Raw genomic sequence first — 17,241 nt, forward strand, 5'->3', positions numbered from 1 at the left:
CCCGGCGTCACACGCGTCCGCCCCTGCCATTTTGCCTTCTGATTCCTGGGTCTGACCTCCCCCTCCTTTGTACCGTGGACAGATTGTTCTTGTTCCACCCCATCCACCGTTTTATGAGGCTTTCTTTCTCGTCTCCTTGACTGGCGTGTGGTGGGTGGTCCTTGGCTGACCCATGTAATCCGGTCCCCTGCCCTGCACGTGGGTAGTTAACGGTCTCCCTTGGGAAGCTGAGGAGTGGGAGATTCCGACCTTGGGCCCCTGAAGCCCGTAGAGCCCTTTGTTCTAAATCCTGACTTTGACCACCTATGAGTTGGGTGACCCAAAGCAAAGTTTCTTCAGTTCGGTGGGTCTGTTTCTTGTCTATAAAAATTGATAGCATCCATCTCTTAGGACTGTAGAAGGGGTTGTTGACTGATGCCTGGCACAAAATATTTGCAAATGTTGACTATAAAAATATTTAATAAATGCCTCACTTCTACCATTTGTAAGAAGGGAGGGAGGTGGGAAGTATCAGGAAGGGGCCTGAAGAAACAGGGAAGGAACGGCGGGTGCACTGTATGTGGATGCAGGTTGGTGTGGAAGAGGGGTGGACCCCATTGGGCACTAACTGTCTCCCAAGAAAAATGGAAGACTACTCCTTCCTGGCAAAAAGCAAAAACAAAAAACACCCCTCCCACCCACAAAATTACCTGAAGGTAGATGTTGCCTCTTCAGACACAATAGCCTCTCTCTGCCAGCTTCCCAGAGACAAAGTTTAAAAATTAAGTAGACAGAGTTGAAAAAGTAGAACTTGTCATAGTGTCCAGTTGTGCATAAATTCCATAGAGTGTGGGCAAAGCACTTACATGGCTAACTGAATGTCCCTTGGAGATCTCACAGCCACATCATAATGCCTGGGGCAGCCCTCCGACCTCATCGTCCTTGTGCAGAGGCAGATGTTCATTTTACTCTGTGGTTGGGCAGAGGGCTGGTAAGCCCATGTTGGATAGGGAAGACTGAAGTGGCAGAAAGTTTGGAGCCGTTAGCAAGATGGGAAGAGCTAGCAGGATTCCCTCATCTGAAATTCAGGTGCTTTTTTTCTTTAATGCTAGGCTCATGCCTCTGGGCTGGAAATGCCAGAAGCTACCAGTATATAACTGCATTCACTCAACAAATATTTATTATTGAGTTTCTCTTATATGCCTGAAATCACACATGTGGGGGACACAGGTGAAAAACATAAAACTGGAGTAAGGTCCTTATTCTCATTTAAATGGGAGAAATAGAGAACCAAGAATAAATGAGTAAATAATCAACATAACTCAGAAAGTGATAAGAGCTATAAGGAAAATAAAATAGGGCTAAGAGAGTGACCTAGAATGGAGGGGGTTATTTTAGATAGCTCTACCACAGGCGGCCTCTTGGGTAAGGAATAGTTGAGCTGAGTGAAAGGAAGGAGCTAGTCATACAAAGATCTAGGAGCAGAGCTTTTTAAGTAGAGTAAAAACAACAGGTGTAAAAGTCCTTGAACTTGTATGTTCAAGATAGGAAGAAGGTCAGTATGTCTAAAACACAGATCATGAGGAGGAGAGTAGGAGAAGACAAGGTTGGGTGGGGAGACAAGTCCAGCTCCTTTAGGGACTTGTAAGACATGGCAAAGGCTAGATTAAAATCTAAGGGTGTTGGGAAGCTATTGGGAGACTTTAAACCAGGAGACTGACGTAATCCGATTTACATTTTCAAAAGTTTACTAATACTGTATGAGGACCAAGAGTGGGAACCAGAGACCAGATTTTTGCCACAGCTCAAAGGAAAGGTAATAATAGTCTTTCCTATTTTCCTAGACTAGCAGTGGAAATGGAAAAAAGTGGATGGATTTGAGATGTATTTGGGTGATAGAATTAACAGGACTTCCTCTTGGATTGGATGAGAGGTTGAAAGAAGAATAGGAATCAAAGATGACTCCTAGGTTATTTGGCCTGTGGGACTAAGAGGTACCAAACAAGGTGGGGAAAAGCAAGGGAGGAACAGGCTCAAGGAACCCAGATTTCTAGAATTTCTATATTTACTTGAGATGCCAACTGAACTTCTAATTGAAGATGTAAACTAAAAGTTAGATAAGTCTGGAATTCAGGGGAGAGATCAGAGATAGAAGAAATACCTTGGAAGATCATCAGCATATACATCTTTGGATTATGGAAAAAAAGGTATTTTAATTCCCTTACATTAATAATGATGATAATTATATCTTGGATAACTAAGATTTTTGTCCTTCCTTCAGATCACTTTTAATACATTTCCAGCCAGCTCTTTTGTTATTTGAAAGAATCATTAATCACCCTCTCTGCCCCTCCACAGCGTGTCCTAGTGAGAAGCAGCTCCATCTCAAAACAACTCCAACAATGCAGAATGCTATGACTTTAGATTGAGGGCTCGTATTTGAAACCATTGTTTTCTTATCCTGAGACCTTTAACTGTCTGACATGTCTTTTCCAATGAGCAGTTACACAACCTCTTACCTGCTCTTTAAGCTGCTCTAAAATCTCTTGTTTTCTTTTAAGTCCGTCCCAGGCAAAGTGAACTTTACATACATTAGACATATCCTATATTTCAGGGCTTCCCTGGTGGCGCAGTGGTTGAGAGTCCGCCTGCCGATGCAGGGGACACGGGTTCGTGCCCCGGTCCGGGAGGATCCCACATACTGCGGAGCAGCTGGGTCCGTGAGCCATGGCTGATGAGCCTTCACGTCCGGAGCCTGTGCTCCACAATGTGAGAGGCCCACGTACCACAAAGCAAACAAACAAACAAAAAAGATACATGCACCCCTATGGTCATAGCGGCACTGTTCACAATAGCCAAAACATGGAAACAACCTAAATGTCCATCGACAGATGAATGCATAAAGAAGATGTGGTACATATATACAATGGAATAAAAAAGAATGAAACAATGCCATTTGCAGCAACATGGATGCAACGAGAGATTATCATACTAAGTGAAGTAAGTCAGAAAAAGGAAGACAAATACCATATGATATCACTTATATGTGGAATCTAAAATATGGCACAAATGAATCTGTCTACAAAACAGAAACAGACTCATAGACATAGAGAACAGACTTGTGGTTGCCAAGGGGGAGAAGGGGAGAGAGAGGGATGGACTGGGACTTTGGGGTTGGCAGATGCCAACTATTACATTTAGAATGGATAAACAACAAGGTCCTACTGTAGAGCACAGGGAACTATATTCAGTATCTTGGTGATAAACCATAATGGAAACGAATATGAAAAAAGAATGTCTATCTGTGTATAACTGAGTCAGTGTGCTGTACAGCAGAGACTGGCACAACACTGTAAATCAGCTCTACTTCAATAAAGAAAATTTTTTTAAATAAAAATAAATCAGGGGATTCTTTACTGAGTCCACACACCCTCTGCATCTTAATATAAAATTTGTGTGTGCACAAGTGTCTATTTTATTTTACTAGAGAGAGGATCCATTCCCTTCATGCACTTCAGAATCCCAATTCTGAAGACTGCCCGATGTATCTCTTAATTAGGCCACGCACGCAGGCAACTTGGTGCTGTTGGTTGCTGTGAGGAACACAGAGGTGACAAAGACAAGCTTCTGCCTTCAAAGAGTGGTTGCAGGGAGGGATGGTGGGGAGAGAGAAGTACACGCGTGAGTTAACCCTGAAGCACAGGAAGAAAAGCACCTCAGGAGGGGTGTTAGCAAGGCATCTGGGAGTTTGGAGGAAGTGTGTCTCCTTCATGCTCAAGCAACATGGAGAGTTGGCAGCTAAGCTGGGTGGGGCTGGAAGGACAGAAAAAAAAATGTTTTTAGGAATGTATAGAAATAAAGATGGTGGGCAGGGTGAACACCAATCCAGAGGGTTGTGTCACCAGCTGAGGCCCAGGGAGAATTTAGCAAAAGGGAAATAACTCATTTGGATTTCAGCACGTGAGAGAGCAGTTCTTTGATACTTATCACAGACACAACTTCAGTTATACCATTTGCAATTTGGCTATGGTGCCAATTTAAACCTGTGCAGTTGACAAATGATAAATGTTTCTTAGATGATGGGTAAACACAGCGGCAACCAGTGGTTCTCAAGCACTCCTCATAAACCTTGTGAAAGAGGTATTCTATCCCATTCTACAGAAGAAGTCACCGTAGACATCATAGCCTACAACTGTAATCACTAGTTTGAGGAATCATGAAGTTCTTGCACATATCCATGGTGAACTTCAAAGGTCCACTGCTGCATAAAATGAGGGTGAACAGTAAAGACAACAGCTAGGACAAAATATTAGGGAATGGTGTTATCTTCATTTATTAGGTTCATGAAGATTGCTGAGTGGCAATATCATATAATTATACCTGGGCTCTACGAAGCTTAATCCTGCAAAACTACATAAGATGGATGAGAACAGGGAGGTTGGCAGAAAGGAGAGCAGTTGGCATGGGTAGAGGAGCCATGTGGCCAAGTCCTGTGATCATAAAAAACTTCCAATGACCCCCAAGTGAGGCTCTACATACAATCAGAGGGGGTCACTGAGACAGGACTGAAAGATGCTCACCACACAGCTTTAAACTAAGGTTCCATAAGGAATGTGGTACCTATAAATAAATAACGGAGGTGACATCGGCAAGATGGCAGAACAGGAGATCCCCAGCCCTAGCCCCCTCACAGAAACTCCAACTTAGCAACTATCCACAGACAAGAATGCCTTTGTTAGCATCCCTGAGCCCAGGGGTAAGGTCACAGCATCCCAGAAGAACACAAAAACAGAAAAACTACATTAAGAAGGGTAAGAGGAATAGCTTCACTTCATCCTTGATAAATGAATAATGTTTTAACGTACCTTGTAATGACTTATAAATAGTACAGATGTATGGCATTATTTTCTTAAAAGCATTAATTTCTTAAAAGATAAGCAGACTGGATTTCCCTATTCCTGTTTTGAAATTCTTTCTCTCTCTCTGGTTCTGAGCTTATTTCAGATGGCCAAGTAAATGGTCACAAGAGCATAAGGTACGATGGTGGCCTGGCAAAGAGAAGAAAGGGCTGAACTGAAGCCATATAACAGGGGAGCCTACAGAGGACCTGACAGCTCCTCCAGGATGGGGGTCAAGAGTGACTATGCAGTTTCTGGTCTAGGTCCGGGAGGACGAGGGTGTGATTAATAGAGGGGGAAGTCAGGAGAGGAAGGGGCACGGATGAGCTGGGTTCCATGTTGGGTGTGAAGGACTGTGCGTATTCTTTTTGTCTAGCTGGCCTGAATAAGCCCGATTAGCACCACTGACAACACTGCTCCTGCATGGGAGTGAAGGGCAGTGCAGAGCCTCAGCTCCGCGCTCTGCCTTGGACCATGGAAATGCAAACCATCAGAGGAACACCTGTGCAGTTTTCAGCAGAATCACAAATCCGTTAGATAACTAAGTCACTTGTCACAGGTTTCCTCCAAAACGCGCCTCTGAGCTTAGCTCACAGCAGGTGTTATATACATACCACTGATCCTCTCCAGGGAGGCCTCCTCAGGACAGAGGAAAAGGGTGGGGACTTAATGCTATCACCAGACTTAGTGTAGAGTGCATTCAGTCTGTTCCCCATTCTGAAAACCAAGGGTATCCACTGCCCCAATCCACACACCCCTGACAATAAATGAATGAATGAATGAATATAGAATATAACCCGTAGAGCCAGAGAGTGATAAAGACTAATGGGGAACTTTGAGATCATCCCAGCCAATCGACTGTGTTTACAGATGAAGAATCCAAGGCCTACAGAGGAGAAAGCACAGCAGTATTTAGGGGTGGGCGGAATTCTCATTCTTCTTCCTACCACCTGAGAGCAAATCAAAAAGGATGCTCACTTCCCAGGGCACAGCACCTTCAGCTGCAGTGGTTGAGATACATACCATAGGGCATCTGGCACTATTTGCTGTAACTGCTGTAGGAAAGAGAAGCCTAGAGGTGGATATAGAAAAAGAAGAGGAGGCACATTCTCTAAGCATGTTTTTACTGTGGTTCCCTGCATTTTTGAACAATGGCTCACACTACTAATTATTAGTCAACTAACCACTTTTAAGAGAAATAATATCAATACCGATTTTTCTTTATATGGGATCCGAAATCTGTATACAGGGTTTACTTTTTTTAAAAAAAGGGAAGGAAATCAAGATCATATGTTCACTCTGAAATAAAATATGTTTTGTGTGTCTTGAGCAGAAGAAAAAATAGAAGCCCTTGCTGTAACTCATTGCTCATTTTGTAAACATGTTTTTAAGAGGATCTATGAATCATAAAACTCTCAAGAGTTAGAAATTAAATTTCAAAAACAGCATTGGCTGTCTTGACCAGGTAACATTACTGAAAGGCTCATTAGAGCTAGAATTTATGACAGAACAACATGGATAAATCAGATTATATTAAGGGAAAAACAGATAATGATACAAAGCTCACATTAACCCAGAGGGCTTTTAAGTTCGCTCTGAATAAAAATTTTCTACTCACATAAAATTTTAATTGAAGAAGAGATAGTTATCCAATTACCTTAATCTCACCTTATTTTCCTAAGGAAAGTTTCTAAAATCAGAAAATGTTAAAAGAAAAAAAATAAGCTACATCTGGACAGATGATTGACTAGGATCAGATCCTTATTCTGATATCTAACAATTTCAAGTAATCTATCTAGAAATTCCTCAATCTTCATTGGAAAGCACAGCTTTGCTTGAGTTATGAGAAAAAGAAAAAATATGTATAGACTTTAAGCCAAAACTATAAGAACTTTCATATATTGCTTATGAGAGTAATTACCAGAACAAGACCACATGAAAAGCAATTTAACAATATCTCTCAAAATCACAAATCCATATATCCTCTGACCCAAAAATTCTATTTCTGAAAATGTATCGTATAAATAAACTTGCACACATACAAGGTTACTTACAGCAGCAATATTTGTTAATCGACCAGAAATAGTCTATATGCCCATCAAGAGGACACTTGTTAAATAAATCATGGTACAGTTATACAGTGGAATACTATGTATCAGCACAGATAAATGATGAAGTGCTCTCTGTATTGTATGGAAAAATCTCCAAAATATTAAGTAAAAAATTCAAGGAACAAAAGAATGCATTATAAGCCATATTTTATATTAAAAGGGAAGCAGGGAAAAACAATAATTCATGTTTGCTTCTAAAGAGATTTTTTTAGAGATAAAGAAATTTAAAATAAAGAGATTTTGGAAAGATACATAAAAAACGGGGGAGGTGGAGAATGAGATGGGAGGGAGGTATTTCACTGTGTATCTTTTTATTCTCTTTGATTTTTCAACTATGTGAATACATTACCTACTCAAAAAATTAAGTAATTTTCAAACAGCAAGAGCTATCTACTTAATGCTCAAACCATTTTATTAAATGAAATGCTTCCTTATAACAAAGAAAGCAGAGATTTTAGCATATCCTCAAACAAACCTGACCTTTGAACCTTTAAGCGAAATATGAAATTAGATGACTCTTGTCCTTATTTCTTTAAAAGAAGAAGTGTTTTTTTTTTTTTTTTTTTTCTTTTTTTTGCGGTATGCGGGCCTCTCACTGTTGTGGCCTCTCCCGTTGCGGAGCACAGGCTCCGGATGCGCAGGCCCAGCGGCCATGGCTCACGGGCCCAGCCGCTCCGCGGCACATGGGATCCTCCCAGACTGGGGCACGAACCCGTATCCCCTGCATCGGCAGGCGGACTCTCAACCACTGCGCCACCAGGGAGGCCCAGAAGAAGTGTTTTTTATACACCTTGCATAAATGTAACATGTTGAGTACTTTGGTCTAAAAAATAATCCCATTTCAATGTTTTCAAGTTAAATCTGAACTTGGTTACTGATATAAAAAAAAGAGCCAAACTCCAGCAATGCTGTTAAATTTTCAGAGCTTTCCTTTCTCACCACAGAAAACAGCCATACCTCTGTCAGAATGGTTCTTCCTCCCGTGGGGGATTCGGTTAAGGCAAAGAATATATCCACGTTCTGTCATAACTAGGTGTTCCTCGCTAGGGAATCCCCAGTGAGAGATAATTTCACTCTGCGGAGCACAGAAGAAGACAAAGTGTCAATGACATTCTCCAGGTTTTACTTAAGAAATGAATTGTTACTGAAATTTCAGTCTGCTCAACCTAGTAGCCAACATCCCATTGTAAAAGTAAATCCTCCACTTGTTTTACCTCTGTGTTCTACTCATAGATGTTCAGCTAAACCATTTTAACATGTTCTACACCAAGTGTGTCTTATTTTACCATAGCTTTGGGCTTCTTTGTTTCCATCCTGGCTCCCAGGTACAAATAAACACTTCTTTCTTTCTTTTCTAAATATGCCAGGTAATACTGTAATCTACCATTTTCCTTGTTTTAAGAGACCCCATCCTGGGAAATGAAGCATAAAAAGTATTAATCTGTTTTTAACCAATGGACCAATAAAACTACACTAGAATGTCAAGCTAGAGTTGAACAAGAAAAGATAAAATGATTGTGGTAGCATATGCTATTTGTTTTTCTCTTTCTGACTTAACTTCACTCTGTATGACAGACTCTAGGTCCATCCACCTCACTACAAATAACTGAATTTCATTTCTTCTTATGGCTGAGTAATATTCCATTGCATATATATGCCACATCTTCTTTATGCATTCATCTGTCGATGGATGCTTAGGTTGCTTCCATGTCCTGGCTATTGTAAATAGGGGTGGGATAGGGAGGGTGGTAGGGAGACGCAAGAGGGAGGAGATATGGGGATAGATGTATATGTATAGCTGATTCACTTTGTTATAAAGCAGAAACGAACACACCATTGTAAAGCAATTATACTCCAATAAAGATGTTAAATAAATAAATAAATAAAATGTAATCATTTTACAATAACCATTTTACAATCATTATGTTGTACACCTTAAACTAATACAATGTTATATGTCAATTATATCTCAATAAAACTGGAGGGAAAAGAGGAAAAGTAAGGAATTATGATCAAATTCACTACTCCATAAGGAAAGATCCATGGGGCAATTGTTTTTTGTTTTCTTTTTTTTAAAACTGAGGTATAGTTGATGTACAATATTATATAAGTTTCAGGTGTGCAACACAGTGATTCACAATTTTTAAAGGTTAAATTCCATTTACAGGGGCTTCCCTGGTGGCGCAGTGGTTGAGAGTTCGCCTGCCGATGCAGGGGACATGGGTTTGTGACCCGGTCTGGGAAGATCCCACATGCCGCGGAGTGGCTGGGCCCGTGAGCCATGGCCGCTGAGCCTGCGTGTCCGGAGCCTGTGCTCCGCCATGGGAGAGGCCACAACAGTGAGAGGCCCGCGTACCGCAAAAAAAAAAAAAAAAAAAAAAAATTCCATTTATAGTTATTATAAAATATTGGCTACATTCCCTGTGTTGTACAACTTATCCTCGTTTATTTATTTTATACATAGCAGTTTGTACCAATTAATCCATGGGGCAATTGTTAATTGGGAGCTCAGTGGCATATGCATAACTCAATTATCCAGAAGACTTAATGTAAATAAGTACTCATTATTCTCTCTACCACAAACACTTGAAAGGATTTAGGTTTATTATTCTTACAGAAAAAGATTTAAAAATAAAAATGCTTTTAATTTAAAAAAATTTAAAAAGAAAAGATTTGGGACAAGAAATAAAATGTAACCTTAAGACCCTGATACCAGGTCATACTCTCTTGGCTTTCTATAAATTAATCTCCATCTCCAAAGTTGCCTGATTCTTCAGTTGCGTCACTGCATCATCTGTTTTTTTGTTTTTTGTTTTTTGTTTTTTGTTTTTTGCGGTATGCGGGCCTCTCACTGTTGTGGCCTCTCCTGTTGTGGAGCACAGGCTCCAGACGCGCAGGCTCAGAGGTCATGGCTCACGGGCCTAGCCGCTCCGCGGCATGTGGGATCTGTCTGGACGGGGGCACGAACCCATGTCCCCTGCATCGGCAGGCGGACTCTCAACCACTACATCACCAGGGAAGCCCCATGCATCATCTGTTTTAAAACTGCTGTTTTCTGTAGCAACATGTACTTTCCTGATATTTTATGCCTAAATAAGGTATCTCCAGATTTAGTTGTTTATGTAAGATTAATAACTTTGAAATGTTTTCGTTACTCAAGGGATTATTTTTGCTTATTTCTTCTAATAAATTTTTTTCAGATACTTTGATTTTTGTATTGAACTATGGACATTGGTAATCTGTCCTTGTTCAGCACATTGAGTATTAACATTCTTCCAAAGTATTGACACTTTTTTTTATTGTTGTTTAAACAAATTCAGTGAGACTTAAAAATGAAATGAATGTATAAAAAATATCACTTATCTTACTAAGAAGTATATGTTTTAACAGCAAATGAGGCTTGTAAAATACACATTACCTTTTAGGTAAAGTCCAGCTAGCTGAATCTAAGATTCGGAGAACAGGAAAAACATAATGAGATATAAAGAGAATAGAGTTCGTGGCTTCGTGTAGCGACATAACTGGATTTCAGAAAATAATTAACATTGATCACAGATGCGTTTTTAAAAAACAGATGACTTTGAGAAACTTACCACATTCATATTTGTTTCAGGATCCACAGGTGCCAGCTTCCCTCTGGATACCTCGGAATGCAGGGTCCCAAGGACCAAACAGACCACCAAACACCAGAGCCACATTTTCATTCTGTATAAAACAGTCTGTTGTTACTTGTCTACACAAGGTTTTACTACACAAAATTATGTTGGTAAATAATGCTCCCATACAAAGTTCTGAACCAGGTTTAGGTCAGGTAAAAGCTAGGTAAAGGGCAAATATAGAACAAATGACTCAAGCCATACCTCGAAGCAAAAATTGAGGAATTCTGTTTTACTGGGAAACCTCCCACCTGCCACTCCCAGTTAATATGTGACATTTGGAGCCCAGAACACCCACTCACCTCCTCACCAGGTGGTTAAACATAATGTTCCCAGAGAAATAGCAGAAAGGAGGACTCAGAAGAGAATAGGTTGAGAAAAAGGAAGATCCCCCAAATTCCGGAGCCTGTTAACCTCCCACCTTTTCCTAATTGCAATTTAAACACTTTGAAGTTCAGCGATATGAGCTCTTGCTCCCACTAGCTATTCACTTCCCTTCCTGCATAAAATTACACCCAAGGGAAAAAGCGTCATGAAAGAAAAGAGAGTCTGCAAGAGAAATAGAGGGAAAGGAGACCACCCCTCTTTGCTTCTGAGACCCTCCAGCCATCAACAAAGACCATCTAGTTTCTGGCAGTGATGGCACAAAATCACAGTGTAGCAAAGACCTTGAGGATGGATGTTAAAGGCAAAATGAAGTGACTCTTCCAAGGAAACCCAGATGGTTAGAGGCAAAGCTGGGACAACAGCCCAGGCCTCCCACGTTTTCTAAAATAAATATAATCATTCAAAAAGATGCATGAGTGTATACCCATACAAAGACTTGTACAAAAATGTTTGTAACAGCTCTATGTGCAACAGCCAAACACCGGAAAGACCCAAATTCCCCTAATGGGTGAATGGGTCAACATATTGTGATATATACATACTACTCAGCAATAAAAAGGAATGCACATAAAATAACATGGATGAATCTCAAAACAATTATGGTGAGTAAAAGAAGCCAGACCATATAAGTAAATATGTATGATTTCATTTCTATAAAGCTCTAGAAAATGCAACCTTATCTCTATTGACGTAAAGCAGATCAATGGCTGCCTGGGGAGACGAGGGCCAGGAGCTAAGCATTGCAAAGGGAAATCTTTTGGGGGTGATGAACAGGTTAATGATATTGAGCGTATCACAGTTTCACGTGTGTATACATATCAAAACATAAAATTGTACATTCTAAATATGCCCTGCTATTGTACGTCAGTAATACAATACAGCTGTTTTTAAGACTTGGGCTTAAACTGAGTATTCCACAAGTCTTAAGAAATTGGTTCTCAGAAGATTGCAAAAGTGAACTGACTCCCTTCTGTCGATGCACCTCTTGATGGTGCTACAGTGATTTCTCCCAGCAGTGGTGAACCTGGAACTTCTAGACAGGAGGGGATGTTATCTTGAGTCTCTACTGGCAAAGCAAGCCCACTGTGCTTACTCACAAGTTTGTATTTCTCTACAGTGGTTGGGAAGGGCTGTACCGTTCCGGGCTACCTTTTATCATAAATATAACCTTCCAAAAGCCCATTATTCCTCAGGAATAAGGAGTATATTGAAAGGAAAAGTGAAAGTCTGTAACCACAATTTGAGACAGTGAAGCCTCTGGCAGTACCTGCGTTTCCACTCAGGCCTAGCCTCCGCGACCTGGACCAGCTGTCCACAATGGAAGCTCCAGGAAGATAACAGCTGAAGCCACTCAACTGGAAATGTCACCCAGTTGATTTTTCCTTCCAACAAAACACTAGTAAGTTTTTCAACCTACTAGTCCAGTAATTGTCATAAGGATGAGGATTGAGAAGTTCAAAAGAGAAAAGGCCTCCTCCAGGATGCATGCAATGTGCTTTGCTGGGCTCTCTCAGCAACTTTTAGCTCAATCCTTTTTATACTGTAACAATCCAATTAAGTACTTGTCTGTCTTCATTTTACCCCAGCCCAAGGGCAGAGCCAGCATCTGAGTCAACTCTGAACCCCCAGGACCTAGCAAAGTGTAGATGCACAAGACAGATTTTGAAAAATGGGATTGGGGCGGTCCAGAGTTCAGTGGCTGAAGAAGAGCTCCAAAGCAGCTTGTCATTCAGCTTTCTAATAATAACACCACCACTAATAATTTCCGCTCCCATTTAAGCTCCTGCTATGCTCCAGACTTCCGCAGGCAGCGCTTCCGACCTACTATGTTAATTACGCCTCGCCAACTCTCTGCAGTACCGTTAAGTCCTTTTTCCAGGAAACTCAGCCTCACCCAAGTTAAGTACTGGAAGCAAAATGTTAACTGGTTAAATAGGATCGCCAAGATATTCACCAGGACCGATGTCAAACCGTTCTCGACCACACCTTGACTAAAAAGTTAGAGTGGTCTGCAGGCTGCCTGGGGGACTTAATGGGAGTAAAGGACAAGGAGGAAGGAGGTGAGGGAAGCTGGGAATCAGAAATCCTGGGTGTCGCTGCAGCCCAGGGGCGACCGCGCCTGCCCAGGAAGCCCGAGGGCACCTGGGAAAGGGCAGGCAAATTCAAGACAGCCCTCAATTCCTGGGTCACCGCGAGATGCCTCGGGCGACCGCCTGCAGAAGAGGCACCCGCAGGTGCTCCAGGTAAGACGCGCCGGAGACCAGCGCAGAGGGTCCTGACGGCGTGCAGAGGCTCAGGGCCGGCGGGAATGAGCCTCGGAAGCGGTGCGGGGCCCTGGCCTCAGAGCCCGTGGGGGGAAGCCGAAGCTGCGGCACCCGCACCTGGCAGCGCAACGGGGCCGGCACTCACCTGGAGCAATCCTCCCAGGCCGCTGTCCACAGCCGCAGTGCCAGCTCGCGGGGCTGGGTCCCCAGCTGGGACCTGGAGGGGGCGGAGACGGCTGGACGCCAGGGCCCGCTCCCGCCTCCGGCTACCAGCGCCCCCAATCAGAGCAGCCGGCCGCCGAGAAGTGCCGCGGAGACACCGCCCAGGCCTAGCGCCGCCGCCGCTTCTGAGAGGGTCCTCCGCTGAAGCGGAGCATGCGCCACGGACCAAGAGGTGCGGCGCCAGGCGGCCTCCTCCCCGGCGGAGTCGATTACCAGCTCCACCTGCAGGCCGCACCCGCCCGGTCTCCTAGCGGCTGCCCCTGGCTCTGCCCCAGGGGCTCTTGCAGGGCCGCCACTCTCTGCGCCTAGCACGGAAAACATGGGCTCTACAGATGAAAAGGAATTATATGCTACGTATAAAGCCCTTAGCGGTGTGCCTGCTGCAAAGCAATCTTGCTGAACATTTTATTTTTAATTGCTAATGCCTAGCACTATTAAGACACTAGGGGTATAGTAGTCAAACAGGAGCCCTCTTCTCCTGCTTACATTCTAATGGGAAGAAACACCATGAATAAATTAAAAAATGAGGTAATGGAAAGTGCTATGAAGAGCAGTAAAAAACTAAAGGGATAATGAAGGTGGGTGCTATGTTATCGGGAAAGCACTCTCTGATGCAGTGACACCGGAGCACAAACAAAAAGGAGGTGACTCAGAGCCATGTGGATACTGGGGAAGGAGTATTCTGAGATGAGAGAATAGCAAATGCAAAGGTCCTGAGGCAGGAATATTCTTAGTAGGTTCTAGTCAGCGAAATTCGGTCAGCGTGGCTAGAACAGAATGCGCGTGGTGGAGAGTGGTAAAACATGAAGTCCTAGAGGTGCCTCGGGGGCCAATTGGAACGACTCTGCTATTTCTTCTGACCAAGATAAGAAGCCATTGGAAGGTTTTCAGGAGAAAGGCAACAAAACCTTGTCAGTCATATCATTTGTAAATATTTTTCCCCATTCCATAGGTTGTCTTTTTATTTTGTCAGTGATGTCCTTGGCTGTGCAAAAGCTTTTAAGTTTAACGAGGTCCCCCCCCTTTTTTGCCTTTGTTTCCTTTGCCTTTGGAGACAGATCTAAAAATATATGTATATATTACTATGATTTATGTCACAGAATGTTCTGCCTATGTTCTCTTCTAGGAGTTTTATGGTTTCACGTCTTACATTTAGGTCTTCAATCCATTTTGAGTTTATTTTGTATATGGTGTGAGGAAATGTTCTAATCTCGTTGTTTTGCATATAGCTGTCCAGTTTTCCCAGCACCACTTGTTGAAGTGTCGTTTCTCCATTGTATATTTTTGCTTCCTTTGTCATAGATTAATTGGCCATAGGTGCGTGGGTTTATTTCTGGGCTCTCTATTCCATTCCCTCTTAATAGTTTAACTGCCAGCAGGCCATTTTTCACTTTCTCACAAAGAAGGGGCCAATTGAGTCCTGAAGGAAATGGGGGAGCTTGCCCTGTCAATATTGGGGCAGCGGAGCATTCCAGGTGGAGATTCAGAGGGTGGCCGGGGTAGAGGTAAGGATGGGGAAGTCCACCATGTATGGCCACATAAATCCTTGCGAGAACTTTGGCTTCTACTGATTTGAAAATGCTTTTGTTGTTTTATTTTAATATTGCTTATTATTGAGTTTGTGGTTGTCCTGTGATACACTTACATGATATTTTAAAACAATGAAATTGTGCTTACGTCTTTAAACAATTTGTTTGCAGTGCCTTCTATACCCCTTGTAACATTATACTCCACAAATTTCTGTTGGAGTTCTATAACATATTATCATTTTAAAAATGATTCATGGTTCAAAACAAAACAAAAACCAGACAAATGAAAAAACAAACAAACTAAAAAACTCAGAGGAGCTATTAAAGTAGAGAGACAGAGGGCAATTACACTTTTTGTCTGTACCATTCATTTCATTATACAGAAGGAATCTTCCAAAGAAGAGAAGAACCAGGCTAAATCCCTGGGATCTTTAGGAGAAAAGAAGGCATGAAAGGGAGCAGACTGAGACCTGAGTAAAGGCCACAGTGGTCAGCAGTGCTGGGTTCTCCCACAAGATCCTGGTTACCCTGTAAACCCTGGGAATATGGAAATCAGTGTCAATACTAAGTGCCAACCAATTATAGACAACCAGGCCAGTCTCACAATTACTCTCATAAGATCAGTCTTTCCAAGTATTGCAGAATTTATTTGCATTTTATAGAAAGCACAGATCTGAATGTAGTGAAGGAAGCAACTATAGACAGAACTAGCAGATGCAGCATTAGCTTTAAAAGATGTTCTGTACCTTTGTATCTGCTGGCTTGTTCCTTTTTTGTGTAGGCAACTTTCTAGAATTTCTCCTTATTCTCCACCTCCTCCTCCAACCCTTTCCCTTCCTGTGTGAGTCAGAACTAAGCTGTCAGAGCAGAAAATTAAAGCCTCTCTCCTTGTCTCAAATTTAGAAAAATATATATTTATTTTTTGTTTCTATGAAACTTTTATATTTTATCACCATCAATCATGTTGGGTACAAAAGAAGAAGGCAGCTGCCTCAAGGGAGTGGAAGAGTGACCCGGTCATGACTTGTGATGCTTGGCTATAGACTTTTCTGCAAGTCCTCAAATGTCTGTTCTGCTCAGACTTGTGAAATAGTTCAATAGTTCACAAGAAGGTCCTCAACATCAGAGGACTGAGAAAGCAGGGAAAGAACTGTGTTATTATATTATGCTTTATGTTATCGTGAGTGTAAGATAAGGAGTCTATACAAATGTTTTGACTCAAGTCTGTCTCAGCTTCTATTTTCTGTTTCTCAGTTTCTATAGAGGTCCTATCTAATGACCTCATAAATCTGTTCCAGATGAAGAGCTGTCTATAAAATGCTCTATGATTCGATGACCATGTGTGTCACAAGGTCAGTAAATTGCTCTGAAAACTGCTGTGAGAATTACTTTGATATAATTCCTTATGACAGCGAGATTGCAAAACTTCAGAGAGCATTTTGATCACCATGCAGCATGCTTTACAGATATCTCTACAGCCCATCTGTCTAAAAGAGGAAAATAAGGAATGGAGACTAGAATAATGTGCAGGTGGCCATGAACATGCAACTTAAAATATCTTAGTTTGTAAGCATCAACCTTACTCCTACAGAGGATCTATTCTTATACTAGCTTCAACTTTCCTGTTCATGTGGTGTATACCCCAAACGCTTAATGTCAGCTTTTTGAAAACAGGTATCACGACTTGTATCAGTTTGGATTCTAACTAGGACACTTAAAATGGGATGATTGAGAGAGCTGATTTACAAAGGGACCATTTAACAGTTGTTGGGTAGGGGAATCACAAGACAGCACAGCAGTTAGCCATCCCTAGGCCCAAAGAGATGAGATGGCTACTGGAAAATGGAAGGAAAGAGTCTCATAGAAGCCCCCTTGAAAGGAAGAGTACCCTTCAGTAGACTGACACAGTACTTAGCCTCTCAGCAGGGAGAGGACCAGAGAAATAAACCCTCTACCATCACTGTCTCTCTCCCTTCTTCTGCAAAGTGCTCCCCATTGACAAAACCCAATCAGTAGCTGGAGGACATAGGAACCTGTTCATATAGTCTATTCCATAATCCTTCCACTTCACAGGGCAGGATGGAAAAAGATGAAAAATGAAGCTAGATTGGGGAAATTCAAGATAACGTTCACATGATCTTTCTACACTCTATGCTGGCATAGGGAAGTAGGAGGAAGTCCAGAATTGTGGTTAA

General features: G+C 42.0%; 1 long non-coding RNA gene across 1 annotated transcript; it reads right to left on the reverse strand.

The window, feature by feature from the left end:
• Nucleotides 1-7,918: 7,918 nt before the first annotated feature.
• On the reverse strand, nt 7,919-13,885 carry LOC309798108. Its single transcript, XR_014292954.1, has 3 exons — nt 13,441-13,885; nt 10,582-10,693; nt 7,919-8,063 (listed from the first exon to the last, which is right to left on the reverse strand). It is a non-coding gene; the product is annotated as an uncharacterized lncRNA (long non-coding RNA).
• Nucleotides 13,886-17,241: the final 3,356 nt, after the last annotated feature.

Source organism: Mesoplodon mirus, assembly GCF_964341445.2.
Source record: "Mesoplodon mirus genome assembly, contig: HAP1_SCAFFOLD_1667, whole genome shotgun sequence".
In the NCBI taxonomy this organism is placed as follows: Eukaryota; Metazoa; Chordata; class Mammalia; order Artiodactyla; family Ziphiidae; genus Mesoplodon; species Mesoplodon mirus.